Raw genomic sequence first — 23,517 nt, forward strand, 5'->3', positions numbered from 1 at the left:
GACTAGAGCAATATATATCTCTCAAATTTAAAGGTGTGCTTTCTTTTGAATTTATAACATTCCTTATTTTATACAACTAAGCAACCCATCTTCTACTTTTTTTTTTTAAGATTGATTGATTGATTGATTCATGAAAGACACAGACTGAGAGAGGCAGAGACATAGGCAGAGGAAGAAGCAGGCTCCTTGCAGGGAGCCCAAGGCAGGAGTCGATCCTGGATCCTGGGATCAAGACCTGATCTGAAGGCAGATGTGCAACCGCTGACCCACCCAGGCATCACTTCTACTTTTTTTTTTTCTATAAATGCACAAATCAAGTAAATAGAGCTTTAATAAATATTATTTACAAAGAACATTGTTAGGCCTTAATTTTTTTCAAAATCTTGTCCTAAACATAATGTTAGGACAAAAGTTAACAAAATTAACAAAATTAACAAAAGTTAACAAAATTAACTTTTGTTGACTTATTTAATGTTAACAAAAATTAACTTATTTATCATATGACTTATACCCCTACCACTTATTTTCCCACATATGCACTTATACCCCCACCAGGAATTTACTCAAGAGAAATGAAAATACACCCACTCAAAGATTTGAAGTGAATATTCATGGCTGCGTTACTTTTATTAAAAAGTGGAAACAATCAAAATATTGATAAACTGGTGAATAGTGATGCATCCATACAATGGCACACTGTTCAGCTATGAAAAGGAATAAAGTACCGAAATGTGCTACAACATGGATGAGCCTCAAAAATATTATGCTAAGTAAAAAGAAGCCATATGCAAAAATACCACATATTCCATATGATTCCATATTCACATGACTCCAGTTATATGAAATGCCCATAAAAAGGAAATCTAAGAGATAGAAATAGATTAGTGCTGTCTGGGGTAGCAGTGAGAATGAGGAATGAATGCAAATGGGCACAAAGGTCTTTATGGCAATTGGAAATATTCTGGAACTGCACCGCGATGTTAGTTGCTCAAGCCTATATACATTCAACTAAGAAATCAATTACACACTTAAGTAAACTTATGGTATATGGATTATATCTCTCTAAAACTATTTTTTAAAAATATAAGATGTAGGGATGCCTAGGTGGCTCAGTGGTTGAGCATCTGCCTTTGGCTCAGGGCGTGATCCCCAGGTCTGGGATCGAGTTCTGCATCAGGCTCCCTGCATTGGGCCTGCTTCTCCCTCTGCTTATGTCCCTACCTCTCTCTGTGTGTCTCTCATGAATAAATAAAATCTTTTATATATATATATATATATATATATATATATATATATATATAATGTAATATATATTGTATATATTATAATATATAATATATATATATGATGTAACACACCTGAAAATATAAAAGGGCTGGCTGAGTCTGTCCCCATCAACTTATGCATATATAGGCCTCAAAACTACCTGCAAGGGCAGGGCAGAGCACTGGTTGCTTTAAGTTACACACTTGATTGAGTAGGAAGAAATGCACATGGGTTTCAAGTCCATAACGTCCCAGTACTGCTCTATTCCCTGATATTGTAATAACAATCAGTTACAGTAGTCCAACCTCAGGAAATAGCTTTACTACTTCTTACCTCTGAATTTATCAAACTCCAAACATCTACATGCAAACCTCTCAATTTAGTATAAATAACCAAATTAGTTTGACACAGGTGCAAACCACAGGTGTACTCCCAAAGGGAATCTTTCCCTCCTTATCTCCCTCCCTTCCTTTCTTCTTTACTTCCTGTAAATATTTACTGAATACCTCTATTCCAGACACATTCATAGGTGCTAGGGATATAGACAAAATTATTTGCAATCACGGAATTTATATTTTAGCAAATCCTTGTATTAGATATCTATTCATGTGCAATAATATTACCCCACACATAGTACCATTAGAAAACACACATTTATCATCTCACATGTTCTTTGGGCCAGGAGTATGAGCAGAGCTTAGTTGGGTCTTCTGCAAAGCTGCAAGCAAGGTGTTGGCCAAGGCTGCACTCTCATCTGAGATTCAAGTAGGGAAGGATCTGCTTCCTTGCCCCTGTGATTGTGGGAAGCATGCAGTTCCTTATAGGCTGCTGCACTAAGGGCCTCAGTTTCTCATCATCTGTTGACCAGAGGCTGCTCTCAGTTTCTTGCCATGTGACTCTTCATGGGCTGCATACAGAATGGCAGCTTGCTCCTTCAGCAAAGGAGACAGAGTTTCCTCAAAGGATGGGTTTGCAATCTTACATAATCACATCCATGTAATCATGTCAACACATCTATCTCTTTTACCATATTCCATTGAATAAAAGCAAGTCACAGGTCCACCCACACTTAAGGGTAAGTGACTATGTAAAGTCATAGATACTTGAAGGTGAGGATCATAGTGGGAGGCACTCTACAATCTATCTACCACAGTCCACCCTCTCTGGTCCCCAACAATTTATGTTTTTTCCTTATGTATAATACACTCATCGTATCATAGGTCCCTCAGAGTTCCATCCCATCTGCACAAAGTTTAGAATCTCATCATCTGGGCAGCCCAGGTGGCTCAGTGGTTTAGCGCGACCTTCGGCCCAGGACCTGATCCTGGAGACCCAGGATCGAGTCCCGCATCGGGCTCCCAGAATGGGGTCTGCTTCTCCCTCTGCCTGTGTCTCTGCCTCTCTCTCTCTCTCTCTCTCTCTCTAATAAATTTTTAAAATATTAAAAAAAAAGAATCTCATCATCTAAATCTAGTGCATGTGATGCTGAGTCTCTTTAGGTTCATCTGTCAATACATAAAACTAAAGGGACAAGTTATCTACCCTCCCCTCATATACAACATACCATAGTTGAATGGATATAAGAAAACCTTTATATACACACAGACATTTCTGTTCAAAAAGGGGGCAATAGAAGGAATGAAGGCAGTAGTCCATAGCATATCTGAAATCCAGCCAGGCAAATGTTGAGAGTTCCTGGACTAGGTTTCAAAGCCTCTTCCACTTTTTACTCTCTTTGTGCCTTTCAGTCCAAGCTACTAATGTATGGTTGTTTTGCTAACACAATTGTCTCAAACACTTTGTAGGTGTCTGTAAGTTTCATTGAAGTTCACTATACCAGAGAAAGGGACAATGCCTGTAAACTTCTTGGAACCCCATGATTTGATCAAAAAATTCCATGACGCACAACTTTAATGTCTTGAAAGGCCCTTTGTGTCACTGAAGATAGCTTGAGTCCTTTGGTCTTTCTGAGGTTTTAACAAAACGCTGTACAATCACATCCTCATCTTCTCTTCTAGATCGTTCATTTGTAACAGGGCTTTAAGTTATTTTCAAATATAATGTCTTTTGCCTCTGAAGAGGCACACTTTCCAAATCATCAAGCCCTGGGTCCTTCTGAACAGTTCTTCCCTCAGTTTGTTTCCCTCCTGTTGTATTTCCCATAAGCAGCCAGAAGAAACAGGTGATATCCAACACTTTCCTTAAAAATTTCCTTAGTTGGATAGCTAAGTGCATCTTAACAAGTTCTTTTTACCACATAATTGCAAGAGACAATTTTGCTCCAATTTTTGCTATTACATAACAAGGATTCTAACCCTAACCCTAACCCTCTTGCTCCAGTTTCTAATAACATAGGTCCCATTTCCTTTTGAACTATTAACCAGCAGCATCATTAAAGCCCAAATTTCTATGAACAATAAGTTGCAGACAGTTCAGGATTTCTAGGCCATGCTCCTCAGTTTTTTTCCAGCCTCTATTTACTGCTCGGTTCCAAAATCACTCTGACATTTTTGGGTATTTTTTATGGCATTACACCACTCCTAGTACTAAAATTTGTTTTGATTATCTACCTATTACCACAAACTTAATACCTTAAAAAAACATTTATTATCTAACAGTTTCTATGCATCAGGAGTCTGAGCACAGCTTAGCTGAGTATTCTGCAAGGCTGCAATGAAGGTAGCAGCCTAGTAGTCTCATCTGGAGTTTGCATGGAGAAGGATCCACTTCTTTGCTCACACAGCTATTATTTTCAGCAGCCTGTGCATTGCCACACTGAGGTCCAAGTTTCTTGCCATGTAGACTTCTTACAACATTGCAGCTTGCTTTTTCAAAGCTAACAAGACAGAGAGTATCTTCACCAGATGGGCATTACAATCTTATGTGATAAAAGAACATGTACATAATCACATATATCCCATCACCTTTTTCATACTCTATTGCTTAGAAACAAGTCACAGGTTATGCCCACATTCAAGGGGAAGAGATTTGCTATTCTTGGTAAATACCAAGAAGTGGGGATTTTAGAATTACCTAGAATCTTTCCTTCACATACTAGGACAAGTCTACCCCAACAGAATCAATGAAACTTTAACCAGAATCTACTTTCCATTTCTTCTCAGCCTTCATTCTATGGGGGTTAGCATGTTATTTAAAGTTTCTCAATCCAGTTTCCATGTTCGTGAAATAACCCTTCTTCCAATTTTTACCTCACAGATACAAGGAGGATGAGAAGAATACTAGAAAATGTAATAGTATTATAGAAATTAAAAACTACTAAAAAATCAAAGATTATAATTCCAAGATTTGAGCCCAATGAAAGTGGGAAGAAATTCACCAGGATAAGGCAGGTATAAAGAATGGGCTAAGGATATGTATATGCAAAAGTGTCTTACTGGCTTTTCTTACTTTAAAATCAGTTTGGTTGAAGAGAAAATTCTTAAGACTGACAATAAGCATGAAGATATTTTATGTAATTATCTTAGAAGTATATTGTTTTTTTAAAAAAATGTCTAGTATTAGTAAAATTATAAGTGATAAAATAGATACTATGATAAGGATGTCTATATACTCGTGCTTTCACTATTTTATTATTCATGCCTTTCCATGCTGCCCGAGGAAAAATGTTTTAATTAAACAATTTCCTACAATTGAGATAATGCAGGTAACATCTAGCATGATTTAAGTCTATATACCACTGCATTAAGTGGCAGTGACTTTAGTGTGGTATTTTGCTGTTAACTATTAAACTAAATTGCTTCTTAGTGTCCTTTTTAATGTTAAAAATATTAAATACCATGAGATAAATTTTGCTTGAGTTTGGTTTTAAACATTATTTACCAACCATAAATAATAACTGTGTCCCAAACACTATTCTTATTTCTTTACATGTATCAGGTCACTTAATCCCCACAACAACTAGATAAAGGGACATGCTATTTAACTGCCATTTTCCAGATGAGGTAACCACATATAGAGGGATTAAAGAACTTCCTCAATTTCACATGGCTGATATGTGGTGAATTTGGATTCAAACCTGGGCATCATATTTCAAAGTTCGTGCTCTTAACCATGTTACAGTTTCACTCTTAACAGGAGTTGCATAAGGTTTAATTAATATTTGATCTATGTGAGGAAGATGAAAAGTGCTCTAAATGATCACACAGTTTTGTATTATCTATTCAGTTTCAAATGAATGAGTGAACCAGGGCACAAGTGCAGTAATTTGTTTAAGTAAGTCAGAAAAACAATGTAAATATTATTCACTTAAGTTGCAGGCATTGAGAAAAGGTTGCTTAAATTGGGGATCCTAGATGGCAGTCCTAGAGGAGATTTTGAAGGAAAAATAATGACTAAGACAGGTTTACTCTTGGAAGGGGAGAGAATCCCACCACAAAATAAGAAAAGATCATTATCTGGTTAAGAATCTTTAATACCAAGGTTTAATCTAGGGATGCTCAAAGAAATCCATAACTAAAGCATTGCATTATGTAAGTATACATTTTAAATAATATTTCTTTTTTTTTAATTTTTATTTATTTATGATAGTCACACAGAGAGAAAGAGAGAGAGGCAGAGACACAGGCAGAGGGAGAAGCAGGCTCCATGCACCGGGAGCCCGATATGGGATTCGATCCCGGGTCTCCAGGATCGCGCCCTGGGCCAAAAGCAGGCGCCAAACCGCTGCGCCACCCAGGGATCCCTAAATAATATTTCTTAAAGTGGGATTGTATTATTTCAATTTAACTTAAAGTATGATGGAAATTTTCTTTAATCCTATTATGTTGATTTTCCATCAATAACTTCAACAGAAAAAGGAACACAAGTGTACCTGGAGGCAGATGCAATGATTGCTCCTAGAATCTAGCAAATACCACAGGTCATTTTACCTCCTGCTGCTGTGGCTAGATCCCAAATCCTGCTACAATGAGTTTACTCTCTTTGTGCCTCAATTTCTCAGTCTTCTTATACCAATGAGATTATTTGCAAAACTTAGAACATGCTCGTTATGAACTGCAAACACCTTGTAAGAAGCCCACTTGGTATGTGTAAAGATTTCTATTGACCTGTGCATATAACCCCCCAAATATGAAAAAAAGGAAAAAAAGAAGAAAGAGGGAAAGCAAAAAACTAATCTAGCCATTTCTAGCTCTTATCAGGGCACTAACTGTCAACTTGACAATGTAGTAAGTTACTACTTCAGAGCTATTAAGGTTAACTACAGAAAATTTTTTAGCCATCTTATTCATTTTTAATTTAATTTTTATTCAGGTATAATTAACATAGAGTGTTATACTAGGTTCCAGATGTACAATATAATGACTCACCAATTCTATATATGACTCAGTGCTCATTAGCATAAGTGTGCCCTTAATCCCCTTTATTTCACCCATCCTTCCTCCCCTCTGGCAATCACTAGTTTGCTCTCCATATTTAAGAGCGTTTTTCTGTCTGTCTCTTTTTTTCTTTGTTCATTTATTTGGTTTCTTATATTCCACATAGGAGTGAAATTATAGGATATTTGTCTTTCTTGAGCTGACTTATTTTACTTAGCATTATACCCTCTAGGTCCATTTATGTTTTTGCTCATAATAAGATCTCATTCTTTTTTATGGCTAATATGCCACTGTATATATACATAACATCTTCTACCCAAAATGGTGAAACAAAAAAGGCAAATTTGTATGAAAGTCATTTAAGTCAAATATCCCTAAGTCTCCCAGACTACTCCCTTTCATAGAATCCCCAATTCCTTTAGGTTCTAGTCCCCATTCCACCATGTATAGTAAGTCCAGTGTCCTGATATTGCTGCGGATTCTCAGAGCAGAGCAGAATGGGAATCTAGAGGAAAAGTAAAACCTCCTCTACCTCTTCCTTTTTATTACGTCCTCTGCTTAATTCATGATTGCTACTCACTCTCTAGGTTTCCCCTAGCTAGCCTCTTTCCTAATGATTTTGCCACAACTTAGATTTGCCCAAACTAAAAGCAACACAAGGATATTATGTGTCAAAAGTTTAATTGAATATTTAATGACAAAAAAACAATAATTATACCATATAATGGGAAATAACTTTACATTTTATGCCATACATTATTACTGTTTCAAAAAAGGCACCCCCAGTTGACTATGGGATATCTCTTACTAAAAAAAAAATCCATCCTTACTTAGACTTTTCTCCACTCTGCTGGGGTCCTCTTCTCATGAAAACCATATTCTCTTTTTTCCAGTTTCAGGGACAACCAAAGAAAGAGCACACATCTTTAAAATGTGGTTTTCTCTAAATTGTCAAAGATCAAATTCTTAGACCTCCATCACCCATAATTTTTGCAAATAGAATACTGGAAAGCATAAAGTAGTGAGTTCAATGCATATTAAAATTTACTTTCTTTCTTCTTCAAAACAAATGTAAGTTATATAGATGTTTTTCTTTATACTAGAATATAAGAACATTTGAAAATTCTGGAGGAACTCTCCAGATGCTCATGTGCAAACACACACAGTATCCTGTGGTGGGAAAACCATCTTTCTTCTGTAGAAAAAAAAGCACAATATTTGAGAAAAGATAAATCTGGGTTCATACCCAGCCTTTGTCACTTGCTTGCTATATAGCCTTATTTAAACTCCTAATATCATTGACTCTCAGGTAGATAAACCTCTTTCTCACCGTGTTGGTCTGAAGATTTAAAAAGACAATGTATGATAAGTGATTTTCCTAAGGAATTTGAGCAATAATTATTAGTCATCTTCAGCCTTTAGGAGAAAAAGTATTAAAATGAGTTGTGTTTGTATTTTTTTTCAAAGTGATTTTCCTTTCTTCTTTGTTCTTTTTAAGTTCCTTTGATCAAGCCCATTGCAAAATACTACTAGAAATTTCTTAGTAATCCTAGACCTTGCTTTTGAAAATATTATGCCTCATTCCACAGGATGGATAACAATTTCAAAAAACCTGAAATTCACAAATAAGGGTAAAGATGAATCCAAACTGTTTTGTAATGTATGGTCAGCAGACCAGAATCCATTTGTGGTAATCATTTATATCCAACTACTGGATCCCACCAGCCAAATATGAATTGAAGTGTTCTGAAATATCTATAAGGCAATACAGTGAGGCTAAAAAGACATATTGGCTTGGCTCTGGGCTGTTATTTGCCAAGAAAAGCTGCTGTAGAGGCTACTTTTGTGAATTTTTTAAAGCCTTCATGCTTTATCTTGACCAAAATTTATGATCTACATGTGCCAACTGGAATGGCCAAAAATTCCAGAACATTTAGTAAATAAAATAAAAACCCAAAAGTATTCACAGATGTTTAATATCAAATATAAAATAAGTGTGGCTGATACTAATATTTTTAGTTGGACAAAGAATTCTATTAAAACTTTAATTTCAAAAGTGCTGATTATATAAATTGTAAAACCTGCACATAAAGGAATATTTTGCATTGATTAAAAAGAGCATTAGAAATATAAAAGCTAATAGAGAAATTTCTTCAAAATATGTTAATAAAAAAAGCAAGTGCAAAGCATTGGGTATAATACTCTCATATAAATTTTCCAAAATTTAGTTAAATATATAAAGTAAAGGAGAATTTTATAATATTTGAAATTTTATCTTGTGCCACTATTTTTAAATAAAATAAAAATTCATCAGAACTGAACTATTATAGATATTGTTACACCGTAAATCAAATGGAGTTTCTCATACTGGAAACTAAGAGTAATGAGGAATTGGATAGCTTGTGGAAACTACTGATTCAGTAACTTTCACAAAGAATTTGTGTAATTCACATAAGGGAGGGCCCTCCTAGAACCGACCAAAAAAGAAAGAAATATCAAGAGCTAAGATTTAAATTATAGAGCTCTCATAATTTCACCAAATACACAGAGATAAATTAAAATTTCTATTCCAATTTACATATTCAATATTTTCCAGAAGTGAAAGCTTCAATATTGTTCTTTTTAAAATTATATTTATTTATTTATTTGTGAGAGAGAGAGAGAGAGAGAGCACAAACTTGGGGTCAGGGGACAGGGGCAGAGGGAGAGGAAGAAGCAGACTCCTCACTGAGTAGGGAGCTAGTCCTGGGGCTTGATCCCAGTACTCTGGAATCATGACCTGAGTAGAAGGCAGATCCTTAACTGCTTAACTGATTGAGCCACTCAGGCGTCCCTATTTTCACTCATTTTATAATGTAAATAAAAATTTTTTAACACTCCAAAAAATTTTTCTTTTCTGCAAACTAAGGAGAAAGTACCCTTCTCATACCACTACAAACAGTAGACATTATCAATAAAGAGCTTCCAAATCTTTAGTAAAGTGCTACTGAAATTAACATGGAATAATTATAAATCAAGATAACTTGACAATTGATTACAGAAAACTTCAAGATTTCCATGTTCATTGTCATCTTCTCCTTTGGATCATACCCTTCATTTATTTGTTTATTCACGCATGTTCAACAAAAAGTGAACAAAATAGAGTTCCTGACCTTAGTGAGAGAGAAAATACGCATATATCTAAAGCTAGAGACTGAGAGGTGATATCAAGTAAATTAAAAAGAGTGCAATATATACAAATATTGAATCATTATGTTGTACACCTAAAACTAATTATAATGGTATATTATAATGGTATATGTCAATTACATATCAATTTTAAAAAACAGGAAAAAAATTTAAAAGAGTAAAAATATCACTTCTAGTCAAGAAGGGACCAGGTTTACCCTCAAATCTCTAACTTGAAATAACAACAACAGAAAAAGAAACAGACAAAATATATATATAACAATGATTTTCAAAAGACTGGACATTAGGCAAAGAAGGGCAGTGATCCCAGAGAGACAAAAAACAAACTAGGTAATTAGTATGATTGTCCCAGATATGTGGCCTTGAGAGATTTTCAGACCACAGAACAGAGAGAAGGAGCCCAAGCAGAGCCTGGTGGACAGCCTGGCTAAAGATGCAGCTGAGAATCTAGGGATAGCAACTAGTCTAGACAGTTTGTAAGATAGAGTAGTGGAGAAGGAAATGCCAAACAGAGAGAGACTCTGAAAATCTGCAGAGGGTCCTCATTTAGTACTAATCAGTACATGCATGGAAGGAAACTACCTGAGTCTAAAAAAAGAGCCATCACAAAAGATCACAGGAAATAATCCAGCATGCACACGGTGCTGGAAACAGTGTTTGTCACCACCAGCCAGACTTGGAAACGTCATAATTCATGAAACATTGGATAGAGTTTTCAAAAGAAATTCACCTCATTGGTGAGAAATAAATAGCCCTCCCTAAATTTTGTGCTAGCCCTGCATTACAAAATCTTAAGAGAAAGGTGCAAAAAGATCAGGCTGTAATTTAACTGTAAATTTTTAGAAAATTTCTAAAGTTAAATTTTACTTTAACAAGTAATTTAACTGCTGCCACAACAAAACTCAAGAACACTGACAGGAATATAAAAATATCCAGCACCCAACAATATAAAATCACGATGTCTAGCATCCAGTCAAACATTACCAATTATGCAAATAAGCAGGAAAATATAAATCATAATGATAAGAAAAATCGTTCACAGTCAACTCAGGATTAGCCCACATGTCAGAATTAGCAAACAAAAACATTAAAAATGGTATTATACTTGCATTTCACACACACAAATGTAAGTAAAGACATAGAAGATTTTTAAAAATCTAACATCTGGATGAAAATACAATGTCGAAGATAAAATAAACAGTAGGTAGGATTCATGACAAATTAGAACCTGCAGAGGAAGAGTGATGAATTTAATTAAAGTATAGTAGAAACTATCCAAAATAAAATACACTAAGAAAAAATAATTTAGAAAATAATAATAGTAGTAGTAAGCTGTGGGACAACATCAAGTGGCCTAATATGCATGTAATTGAATTATCTGAAGAAATGAAGAGAGAGTACAGGACACAAAAAATAATAGCTGAAAATTTCTAAAGTTAATGAAAATTAAAATCCAACAGATTTAAGAAGTTCAATGAACTATAAGTACAAGAAACATGAAGAAAATTACACAAAGGTACATTACAATCAAATTCCTCAGAATCAGTGATAAAAAGAAAATCTTAAAGCTGCAAGAAGAAAATAAACATTATATAAATAAAAACAAAATAATGATGATAGATTTTCTTTAGTATATAATGCAAGCATGAAGACAATAGGATAACTACTGAAGGAGAAAATCAAATTGTCAAGTTAGAAATCTCTACCCTCCAAAAAATGTTAAGTGACAACAACAGAAAGATGTTTTTAGACATAAGAAGGCAAAAGAATTCATTGCCAGCAGACCCACAGTATCAGAAATGTTAAAGGAACTCCTTCAGACAGAAAGAAAATAATGCCAGATGGAAATATGGATCTACACAAAGGAAATGATAATATGTGTATAATGTATGAAATAGTTTTCTTAATATTTAAAGGTCTGACTTAATATTTAAATATTAAATTTAAACCAAAATAACAACAATGTATTCTAGTGTTTATAACATATGCATAGCAAAATGCATGATCTCCAAAAGTATAAAGATGGGAGAAATGGAACTAATTCTATTGTAAAGTTCTTATACTATATATACATTAAGTGGTACAATATCACTCAAACTATGATAACTTAAAAATGTGTAAAATAAATCCTAAAGCAATCACTAAAAAGAAAACTGTAGCTAATAAGCTAAGAAAGAATATAAAACGAAATTATAAGAAATGTTCAGTTCATTCAAAAGACAGTTGAAGATGTACAAAAGGGGAATGAAGAAAAGATAGGATGAGAAAACAAATGTCAAGAAACAAGATGGAAACCTAAGTACATTAATAATCACATTAAGTGTAAAGGATCTAAACCCCCCAATTAAAAGGCAGATGTTCAAACTGTATTTAAAAATATGACTCAGCTATATACTACCCATGAGAAACATATTTTAGATATAAAGACACAAGCAGGTTAAAAGTAAAAGGATGGAAAATTATATACACTAACCAAAAAGAAAAAAAAAGCTGAAGTATCTTTATGAATAAAAGACAAAATATATTTAGAGCTAAAAATATTGGCAGGGATAAAGAGGGTTATTTTATAATGCTAAAGAGTGTACTATTTCAGGAAGACATAGCAATCCTAAATGTTTTTGCACGTAATAACAGCTTCAAAACACATGAAGAGAAAACTGAAAAAGGTGTAAGGAAAAGTAGACAAATCATAATAATAGTTGGATATCCTTTAAATGAAAGGTAAACAGGGGAAAAGAAATAATATAAATAAGAGAAGAAATCAATGAAATAAAAAACATAAAACCAGTAAAATAAAGAAACTCAATAAAATCAAAAGATAATCCCTTGAGACAACCAATAAATTCAATAAAACTCTAGCCAGATTGACCAGGAAAAAAACAAAGAGATATTAATTGTCAAGATCAAAATGAGAGACATGATATTACTAGAGATTTCACAAATAGCAAAAGGAAGGAAAGAGAAAATTATGAACAACTGTATGCACAGAAATCAGACAATGTTGAACAAATTTCATGAAAGGTACCAACTACAAAACTCACTCAAGAAAAAGAAATAAGCTCTATAAATCTGAATATTCAATACTGTGAAGATATCTACCCTCTCCAAATTAATCTATACATTTTCTGTGCTCCAATAAAAATATCAGTTTTTTTAAGAAATTGATAAGCTGTTTATAAAATTCATATAGAAACATAAAGAACCTAGAATATCCAAAAACAACATTGAAAAGGAAGAACAAAGTAGAAATACTAACTCTACTTGATTTTTATTTCAAAACATATTATAATGCTACTATTAGGATCAGCTTCATGGAGTTGCACCAGATTGCACTCTTAGGAGAGTCCTCTGCTGGAAATAATGCTCTGCTGTTACTGCCTTGAAATCCTTAATAATTTTTTAACAAAGGAACTCATATTTTCATTTTATACTGAGCCCCACAAATGTAGCTGCTCCACCTACAGAAATCAAGACAGTGTGGTATTTATGTAAAAATAGAAAAGTCATTAAATCAGTGTAGAGTCCAGAAATAAACCCCACCCACAACCACTTTTGACAAAGGTACAAAAGCACTTTAGTGGAGAAAGGATAGCTTTTTTAAACAAAGAATGCTAAAAAAAAAAAAAATTGGACATTGATATGCCAAATAAATGAATTTTGATCCAACTCATACTACATGCAAAATTAACACAAATAAGCATAGTCATAATGTAAAACCTAAAATCATAAAATCTCTAGAAAAGAAGTTCAGAGAAAATCTGTATAACCTTCAATCAAGCAAAGATTTCTTAATAACAACACAAAAAACACCCATAAAAGAAAAAAAATTGATAAAGAAGACTTCACCAAAACTAAAAATCTTCCCTCTTTGGAAAAAAATGAGTCCAGAGGAATAGTTAAGATGGCAGACTAATAGGGGGACGCTGTGTTTGCCTTGATGCTCAAACTCTGCTAGATCAAGATCAAATCATTTTGCAATACTAGGAAATCAACCTGAGGATTAAGAAAACATCTGCCCAATTGAAGGAAGAGAACATGGCAGATGTGAGGTTCAGAGACATCAATTGGGACACAGAAAAGTGACAGTGGTGCCACAGAGGGGTGGGAGCCCTGTGTGGGGAAAGAAGTCAGGGAAAGAGGGAGATAATGGAAGAGAGAGCAGCAAGTAGGGCAAGAGCTGTAGTGTGAGGACCCCTTGGGTTGCACAGGGAGAGAATTTTCCCCTTCCTGGAGGCCTGCCAGCACCACTGGGCAGCTGTTCACAAGAGGGGACAGACATGCACACTCAGGGCAGTAATCTGGTCACAGTTTTTTGTGGTGCTTTCCCATAGACTCCAGGCATCTGCACAAGCATACATCTGCTTTCCTGGGACATAATGGTGCAGATCAGGGTGCTGAGAGACTCTCCTCTGATGGAGGGGAAAGTCTCCCTGAACCCTGCCAGGTTCTTTAAGATTTAAAGTTTTGAATCCAAGCCACTGGCCAGAAATAAAACAAAGGATAACTCGCACTGGGTGTGCCAATGGGCTGGACACAGACAGATTGAAGGCAGAGATCTGCCAAAAGCCTAGGACAGAAGAGGGGAGACTGTTCACTTTTCTCCTGAACAGCTGTGGCCTTGTAAGTTCCCCTCCCCAGGGATGAGAGATGACACCATCTTCCACCCCCACCCACCAGCACCGAGGGACTTCAGAGAGAAATACACATCTCCAGTGGGAGCTGGAGTCACCTACACCAAAGTGTACCACCCTGCACCCAGCAGGGGCATCTTTACTAAGGCAGGTCTGACTATAAACCAGGGCAGCAGGCCTCTCCCTCAGAAAGCCAACACAATCACATCTCCTGATCATAGAGTGCTCCAAAGTGTCTGCTTCAGATCCAGTGGAAATAGGACCAGGCTTTCTTTACATATATATTTTCCCCCCTTTGGAATTGGGCTTATAGTTTTTTAGTTCATTTGTTGGTTTGTTTGTTTCCTTTTCTCATGTTTCAGTTCATACTTTTGTTTATTTTTTCCTTCTTTCTTTTTCTTTGGAGTCAGCCTTATAGTTTTTTGCCTGTTTGCTAGCTTTTTTATTTCTTTTCCTTTTCTATTTCCTTAGATCAAGGTTTTTTTTTTTCCTTTTTAAAAATCAGGCTTATCTTAACAAACAAACCAAATCATACATAGTTAAACAAATCAATCATACATAAATCATGCCCCACTGCAAGCAAGGAGGAACTCTGCAAAAGACTGACCTGTGGGGAAGAGCAAAAAAAACACAATAGCAGAGTGCACATAGCATACACCAGAAACACTTCCTGAAGTGCCAGGCTCTGGACAGTATATGACCCTTTCTTAATATGGTAGTACTCTCAGCAGCAGTAAACATAACAAGTTTTCTTAACATGCAAAAGACAGAAACCTAGACATAATGACAAGATGGAGGAATTCTCTCCAAAAGATCAAGAAGAAACCACAGCCAGGGATTTGCTCAAAACAGATATTAGCAAGATATCTGAACAAGAATTTAGAACAACAATAATAAGGATACTAGTTGGACATGAAAGAAGCATAGAACACATCAGAGAAACCCTGGCTGTGGAGATAAAAGACCTAAAAAATAGTCAGGCTTAAATAAAAAAATGCTATAACTGAATGCAAAACTGATTAGACTTAATCACAATGAGAATGGAAGAAGTAGAAGAACAAATAGGTGATATAGAAGATAAAATTATGGTAAATAATGACGCTGAAAAGAATAGGGAAAGAAAACTATTAGATCATGAATATAGACTTAGAGAACTCAGCAATTCCACCCAGTACAATATTTATCCATTTCATAGGACTCCCAGAAGAACAGCAGGAAGGGGGGGCAGAAGGCTTATTTGAACAAATTATAGCTGAGAACTTCCTTAATCTGGGAAAGAAAACAGGCATTCAAGACCAATAGACACAGAAAGGTCCTCTCAAAATCAACAAAAATAGGTTAACAAGAGGACATAGCATAGTGAAATTTGCAAAATGCAAGGATAAAAAGAGAATTCTAAAAGGAGCTAGAGACAAAGATCCTTAACCTACAAGGGTAGATACATAAGATTAGTAGCAGACTGGTCACACAACTTGGCAGGCCAGAAGAAAGTGGCTTGATATATTCAACATGCTAAATGGGAAAAATATGAAGCCAATAATACTATATCCAACAAGGCTGTCATTCAGAATAGGAGAGATAAAGAGATTCCAAGACAAGAAAAAACTAAAGCAGTTCATTAACATTAAACCAGCCCTATAAGAAATATTAAAGAGGACCTTTGGGCAGGAGAGCCCAAAAGCAACAAATATAAGAAAAGAGATAATCTACAGGAACAGCAACTTCCAGATAATACAGTGACACTAAAGTCATATCTATCAATAATTACTCTGAATGTAAATGGGCTAACTGCTCCAAACAAAAGACACAAAGTATCAGAATGGATTAAAAAATAAGACCTATTGATATGCTGCTTATAAAAGATTCATTTTAGACCCCAAGACACCTCCAGATTGAAAGTGAAGGGGTTGAAACCATCTATCCTGCTAATGGACATCAAAAGAAATCTGAAGTAGCCATCCTTATATCAGACAAACTAGATTTTAAACCAAAAACTTTAATAAGAGATGAATAAGAGCATTATATCATAATGAAGGTGTCCATCTAACAAGAATATCTAATAACGATATTTATGCCCTGACTTGGGAGTAGCCAAATATATAAATCAATTATAACAAACATAAAGAAACTCATTGTTAATAATACAATAATAGCAAGGGATTTTAGTACCCCACTCAAAGCAATGGACATATCATCTAAGCAAATCAACAAGGAAACAATGGCTTTAAATAATACACTGGACCAGATGGACTTAACAGAGAGATTCAGAATATTTCATCCTAAAGCATTCTGTATTCAAAAGAATACACATTCCTTTGAGAGCACATGGAACATTCTCCAGAATAGATCACATACTGGGTCACAAGTCAAGCAACAACAAGTACAAAAAGATTGAGATCATACCATGCATATTTTCAGACCACAATACTATGAAATTTGACAAGAAAAAATGTGGAAAAAACACAAATATATAGAGGTTAAAGAACATCCTACTAAAGAATGATTGGGTTAGCCAGGAAATCACATAGAAGCAAATGAAAATGAAAACAGGACATTCCAAAACCTTGGAATACAGCAAAGGCTGTCATAAGAGGAAAGTACATAGCAATATAGGCCTAACTCAAAAAGCAAGAAAAGTTTCAAATATACAACCTAATCTTATACCTAAAAGAGATGGAAAAAGAACTGCAAATAAAGCCTAAAACCAGCAGAAGAGAAATAATTACAATTAGAGCAGAAATAAGTGATGATATAAAGGGGTGCCTGGATGGCTCATTCAGTTAAGCAGCCAACTCTTGGTTTCAGGTCAGGTACTGATATCAAAATCATGAGGTCAAGCCCCACATCAGGCTCTGCACTTAGCTCAGAGTCTGCTTGGGACTCTCTCTCCCTTTCCCTCTGCCCTTTCCCTCCTGCTCTCTCTCTCTTTATAAAATAAATAAAAATAAAGTCTTTTTAATATAGAAATTTAAAAAAAAACAGTAGATCAATGAAACTAGGAGGTATTTCTTTAAAAGAATGAACAAAATTGATAAACCCCTAGCCAGACTTGTCAAAAAGAAAGGAGAAAGTACAAAAATAAATAAAATCACAAATGAAAGAAGGGAGATCACAGTCAATACCACAGAAATTCAAACAATTATAAGAGAATATTATGAAAAATTATATGCAAATAAATTGGGCAATCTGGAAGAAATGGATAAATTCCTAGAAACATACAAACTACCAAAACTGAAACAGGAAGAAATAGAAAACCTGAACAGACCCATAACAAGCAAAGAAATTGAATCAGTAATCAAAAATCTCCCAACAAATAAGAGTTCAGTGCTAGATGGCTTCCCAGGGGATTTCTACCAAATATTTAAAGAAGAATCAATACTTATTCTTCTGAAGCTGTTCCAAAAAAATAGAAATGGAAGGAAAACTTCCAAACTCATTCTATGAGGCCAGGATTCCAAATTTTGATTCCAAAATCAAATCAATCAATGCTATACACCACATTAATAAAAGAAAGGATAAGAACCATTTGACCCTCTCAATAGATGTAGAAAAGGCATTTGACAAAATACAGCATCCTTTCTTGATAAAAACCCTCAAGAAAGTAGGGATAGAAGGAACATATTTCAACATCATAAAGGCCATATATGAAAGACCCACAGCTATAATCATCCTCAATGGGGATAAATTGAGAGCTTTTCCCCTAAGGTCAGGAACACAACAGGGATGTCCACTCTCACTGTTGTTGTTCAGCATAGTACTGGAAGTCCTACCCTTAGAAATCAGACTACAAAAAGAAATAAAAGGCATCCAAATCAGAAGGGAGGAAGTCTAACTTTCACTCTTCACCATGATGTGATATCCTATGTAGAAAGCCTGAAAGACTCCACCAAAAAATTGCTAGAACTGATATACAAGCTCTGCAAAGTCTCAGGATACAAAATCAATACACAGAAATCCGTTGCATTTCTATACACCAATAACGCAGAAGCAGAAAGAGAAACCAAGGAGTCAATCCCATTTACAATTGTAAAAAAAAACCCATAAGATACCTGGAATAAACCTAAGCAAAGAGGTAAAAGTTCTGTACACTGAAAACTATAGAACACTTAAGAAAGAAACTGAAGACACAAGGAGATGGAAAAACATTCCATGCGAGTGGATTGGGAGAACAAATATGGTTTAAATGTCTATACTATCCAAAGCAATTTACACATTCAATGCAATCTCCAACTAAAAAACACCAGTATTTTTCACAGAACAAGAACAAACAATCCTAATATTTGTATGGAACCAGAAAATACCACAAATAGCCAACCAAAGTTGGAGGCATCACAATTCTAGACTCCAAGCTGTATTACAAAGCTGTAATCAAGACAGTATGGTACTGGGGAAAAAAATACACATATATAAATGGAACAGAACAGAGAATCCAGAAATGGACCCATAACTATATGGTCAACTAATCTTCAACAAAGCATGAAAGAATATCCAATGAAAAAAAGAGTCTCTTTAACATGCGATGTTGGGAAAACTGGACAGCAATATGCAGGAGAATGAAACTGAACCACTTTCTTATATCATACACAGAAATAAATTCAAAATAAATGAAAAACCTAAATGTGAGACAAGAAACCATCAGAATCCTAGAGGAGAAAATAGGCAGCACCTTCTGTGACCTCAGCCACACGCAGGAATTTCTTACTCAACAGGTCTCCAAAGGCAAGGGAAACAAAAGCAAAAAGGATCTACTAGGATTTCATCAAGATAAAAAGCTTCTGCACAGTGAAAAAACAATCAACAAAACTAAAAAGCAACTAACACAGATGGAAGGAGAGAAGATATTTGCAAATGGAATAACAGATAAAGGGCTAGTATCCATAATCTATAAAGAAGGCACCAAAATCAACACCCCAAAAATAAATAATCCAGTCAAGAAATGACTAGAAGACATGAACAGACATTTCTCCAAAGAAGACACACAAATGGCTAACAGACACATGAAAAAATGCTCAACATCACCCATCATCAGGAAAATATAAATCACAACCACAATAAGATATCACCTCATACCAGTAAGAATAGCTAAAATTAACAACTCAGGAAATAACAAATGTTGGCAAGGATGTGGAGAAAGGGGAACCCTTTTGCCATGTCAGTGGGAATGCAAACTGGTGCAGCTACTCTGGAAAACAATATGGAGTCCTCAAAAAGTTAAAACAGAACCACCCTATAACCTAGCAACTGCACTAGGTAGGTATTCATCCAAAGGACACAAAAATGCTGATCCGAAGGGGCACATGCAGCCCAATGTTTATAACAGCACTATCAATAATAGCCAAATTATGAAAAGAGCACAAATGTCCATTGACTGATGAATGGATAAAGAAATTATGATATCTATATGCAATGGAATATTACTCAGGGGGAAAAAAGGAATGAAATCTTGCCATTTGCAACAACCTGGATGGAGCTAGAGTGTATTATGCTAAGCAAAATAAGTCAGTCAGAGAAAGGTAAATATCATTTGATTTCACTTATGTGTGTTATTTAAGAAACCAAGTAGATGAATACAGAGGAAGGGAAGGAAAAATGAAATAATATAAAACCAGAGAAGGAGGTAAACCATAAGAGACTCTTAACTATTCAGAACAAATGGAGGGTTGCTGGAAGAAAGGCCAGTGGGGGGATGGGCTAAATGGGTGAAGGGCACTTGTTGAGATGAGCACTGAATGTTATTTTTTTTTAAGATTTTATTTATTTATTTATTCATGAGGAGACCCACACACAGAGATTGAGAGAGAGAGAGAGAGAGAGAGAGAGGCAGAGACACAGGCAGAGAGAGAAGCAGGCTCCATGCAGGGAGCCCAACGCGGGACACCATCCCAGGTCTCTAGGATCACACCCTGGGCTGAAGGCAGCACTAAACCATTGAGCCATCCAGGCTGCCCAGCATTGAGTGTTATATGTAAGTGATGAATCACTTAATTATATGAAAGAAAGAAGGAAGGAAGGAAGGAAGGAAGGAAGGAAGAGAGAGAGAGAGAGAGAAAGGAAGGAAGGAAGGAAGGAAGGAAGGAAGGAAGGAAGGAAGGAAGGAAGGAAGGAGAAAAGAAAAGAAAAGAAAAAAAAGAAAAGAAAAGAAAAGAAAGAAAGAAAAGAAAAGAAAGAAAAGAAAAGAAAAGAAAAGAAAGAAAAGAAAAGAAAAGAAAAGAAAAGAAAAGAAAAGAAAAGAAAAGAAAGAAAAGAAAAGAAAAAAGAAAAAGGGAGAATATGAAGTCACAGACTGGGAGAAGATATTTGCAAAGTGTAAATCTGATAAAGGATTTGTATCTTTATATATATAAACTCTCAAAAATCAACAACAAAACACAATTCAATTAAAAATTGGCCAACTATTTGAATGAAAACTTCTCCAAAGAAGATTTATGAATGTCAGAGTAACACATGAAAAGATACAATATATCATTAGGGATATGCAAATTAAAGCCACTATGCATGGCTAAAATGAAAAAAACTAAAAAAAAAATAATAATAAAATAAAATGAAATGAAAAAGACTGACTACCAAGAATTGGCAAAGTGTGGAGGATTTGGAATTTGTGTATCCTATTGTTGGTAATGTAAAATGGGACAACTAGGGATGCCTGGGTGGCTCAGTTGGTTAGGCATCTGCCTTTGGCTTAGGTCATGATCTCAGGGTTCTGGGATCAAAGCCCCAATTGAGCTCCCTGCTCAACAAGGAGTCCACTTCTCCCTCTCTCTGTACCCTGAGCTCCCTGCTCAACAAGGAGTCTGCTTCTCCCTCTCCCTCTACCCCTCCCTCTTGCTGTGGGTTCTCTCTCTCTCAAATAAATAAAATCTTTTTTAAAATTTAAAAATAAATAAAATGGTTTTTCTTTTTAATTAAATATATGCCTATATATGTTCTAGCATTCCACTCAGGTATTTACTCAAGATAAAAGGAAAAGCAGATGTCCACACAAAGACTTACATAAGACTCTTCACTGTAGGTTTATTTGTAATTTCCGAAAAATAGAAAAAAAACAAATGTTTATCAACTTGTGAATATAAACCAAATTGAGATATATCCATATACTAGAACACCATTCTGTAATAAAAAGAACTCCTAATACAACACACAACATGGATAAATTCTCAAAACCACTGTAAAAAGTTTAAAAAGTTGGCCACAAAAGACTAACATAAAATTCTAGAAAAGGTAAAAAAGATCAGCCACAGAAAACAGAACAATGGTTGCCGGGGTCCAGGATGTGGTACAAAGGAGGAATGAAGGAACTTTTTTCATAATAGAAATGTTCTATAACATGAGTTTGGTAATAGTCACATGACTATATACACGTATTGAAAGTCATTGTATTATACTTTTCAAATTACTAGTTTCATTTCATGTAAATTATATTGCAATGAAGCTGATAGTTGTTTTTTTTTTTTTTTTATGATAGTAACAGAGAGAGAGAGAGAGGCAGAGACACAGGCAGAGGGAGAAGCAGGCTCCATGCACCGGGAGCCCGACGTGGGATTCGATCCTGGGTCTCCAGGATCACGCCCTGGGCCAAAGGCAGGCGCCAAACCGCTGCACCACCCAGGGATCCCCCTTTTTTTTTTTTTTAATTTATGATAGTAACAGAGAGAGAGAGAGAGGCAGAGACACAGGCAGAGGGAGAAGCATGATAGTTTTTTTAAGTAAGCTCTACACCCAATGTGGGGCTTGAACTCACAGCCCCAAGATCAAGAGTTGTATGCTCTATCAACTGAGCCAGTCAGGTACCCCAAAGCTAATAATTTTTTAAAATGGCTTATTAGAATGCTTCCCCTAAGAGATGATGCTATTGGCTCATGAGAAAAATACAAATAAATTTCTCTTTAAGTATGTGCCTGAAAACATTATCTTCAGAGCCTTACTTGATGTCTGATTGGAAGAGCAACATCTTATCCAGGCAAAGGTAATACATAGTTGCAGAATTTCATTTGACAGTCTCACCTTGTTTTTTTTTTTTTATGATATGTTAAACTGTAGTGCACAAAACAGAAACAGTAAGTATCAATATCCTTTAATTACTATCCTTTCATGGATAACTCCTGGTTTTAGGCATGTAGAAAACCATCTCTCTACAAATCTTTACTAATGTCCCTGAAGTCTTGACAAGGCTCCTTGTCCCCCTGTGAAAGAGAGATCCAGGAGATGGTCTGCTATACTGAATACCTCAGAATCTACACATTAGATTTCTACACATTATTTATTTAGATAATCTACACATTATTTATCTGTCAAATAAAACGTTTTCATTAACAAACTTTGTGGAACTAGAATTTCAAATCTGTAAATCCTGGAAAGGAAGGGAGAACAAGAGGTGGGTTGGCGAATGGGGGGAGGGGGGCAGGTGTACCTGTTCCTTAATGTTATCTTATAGCACCTCCTGGTGTTTGGACACTGAAGGTTTAAATCTTGGATGGCCAAATCTTCATTTTTCTCTAAAACCAGAGAAACTCAGATGATTCTTTATTTAAAAGTAAAAATATACAATAAATGAATTCATAAATGAATTATAAATGAATTTATAAACTTACAAACTATTTACAGTGAAGTAAACTGAGAGATTCTTGGTTTGCATCTGCCACTTGTTTTCCAAAAGAAATAAAAATAATGCCTAGAGGATAGTCCTAACTTTAAAAAAGAAAACATAGCAGGAGGAACATAAAAAACACCTGAGGGGATGCCTGGGTGCTCAGTAGTTGTGTGTCTGCCTTCAGCTCAGGGCATGATCCCGGGGTCCTGGGATGGAGCCTGCTTCTCCCTCTGCCTATATGTCTCTCTGCCTCTCCCTGTGTGTCATTCATGGATAAATAAGTAGAACGTTAAAAAAAATTAGCAGAGTTTTTTAGCCATCCAGCTACCCTTAACCCCACATAGAGCACTTTACACTAAAAGAACTGAGCATTATATAGAAACACAAATGTGGCCTTGCCAACTTATAGCCCCCAAAGAGAGATGTGAGGGCATGTCTTACTTAAGTCGCTGTGTGGCTAGGTGCCAAATCTTCAGGTGTTTTGTCATGTTTTTATTCTTTGAAATTG

General features: G+C 35.4%; 1 long non-coding RNA gene across 2 annotated transcripts in view; it reads right to left on the reverse strand.

Annotated features, from left to right (window-relative positions):
• LOC112644268 (uncharacterized) overlaps window positions 1–22,930 on the reverse strand; it is a 39,131-nt gene extending 16,201 nt beyond the window's left edge. For both annotated transcript variants that reach the window (XR_003126291.2, XR_003126278.2), the window contains exon 1: window positions 22,830–22,930. This is a non-coding gene — a long non-coding RNA (uncharacterized LOC112644268). The remainder of the gene's footprint in view (window positions 1–22,829) is intronic.
• Window positions 22,931–23,517: the final 587 nt, after the last annotated feature.

Source organism: Canis lupus, chromosome 16, assembly GCF_003254725.2.
Source record: "Canis lupus dingo isolate Sandy chromosome 16, ASM325472v2, whole genome shotgun sequence".
Lineage (NCBI taxonomy): Eukaryota > Metazoa > Chordata > Mammalia > Carnivora > Canidae > Canis > Canis lupus.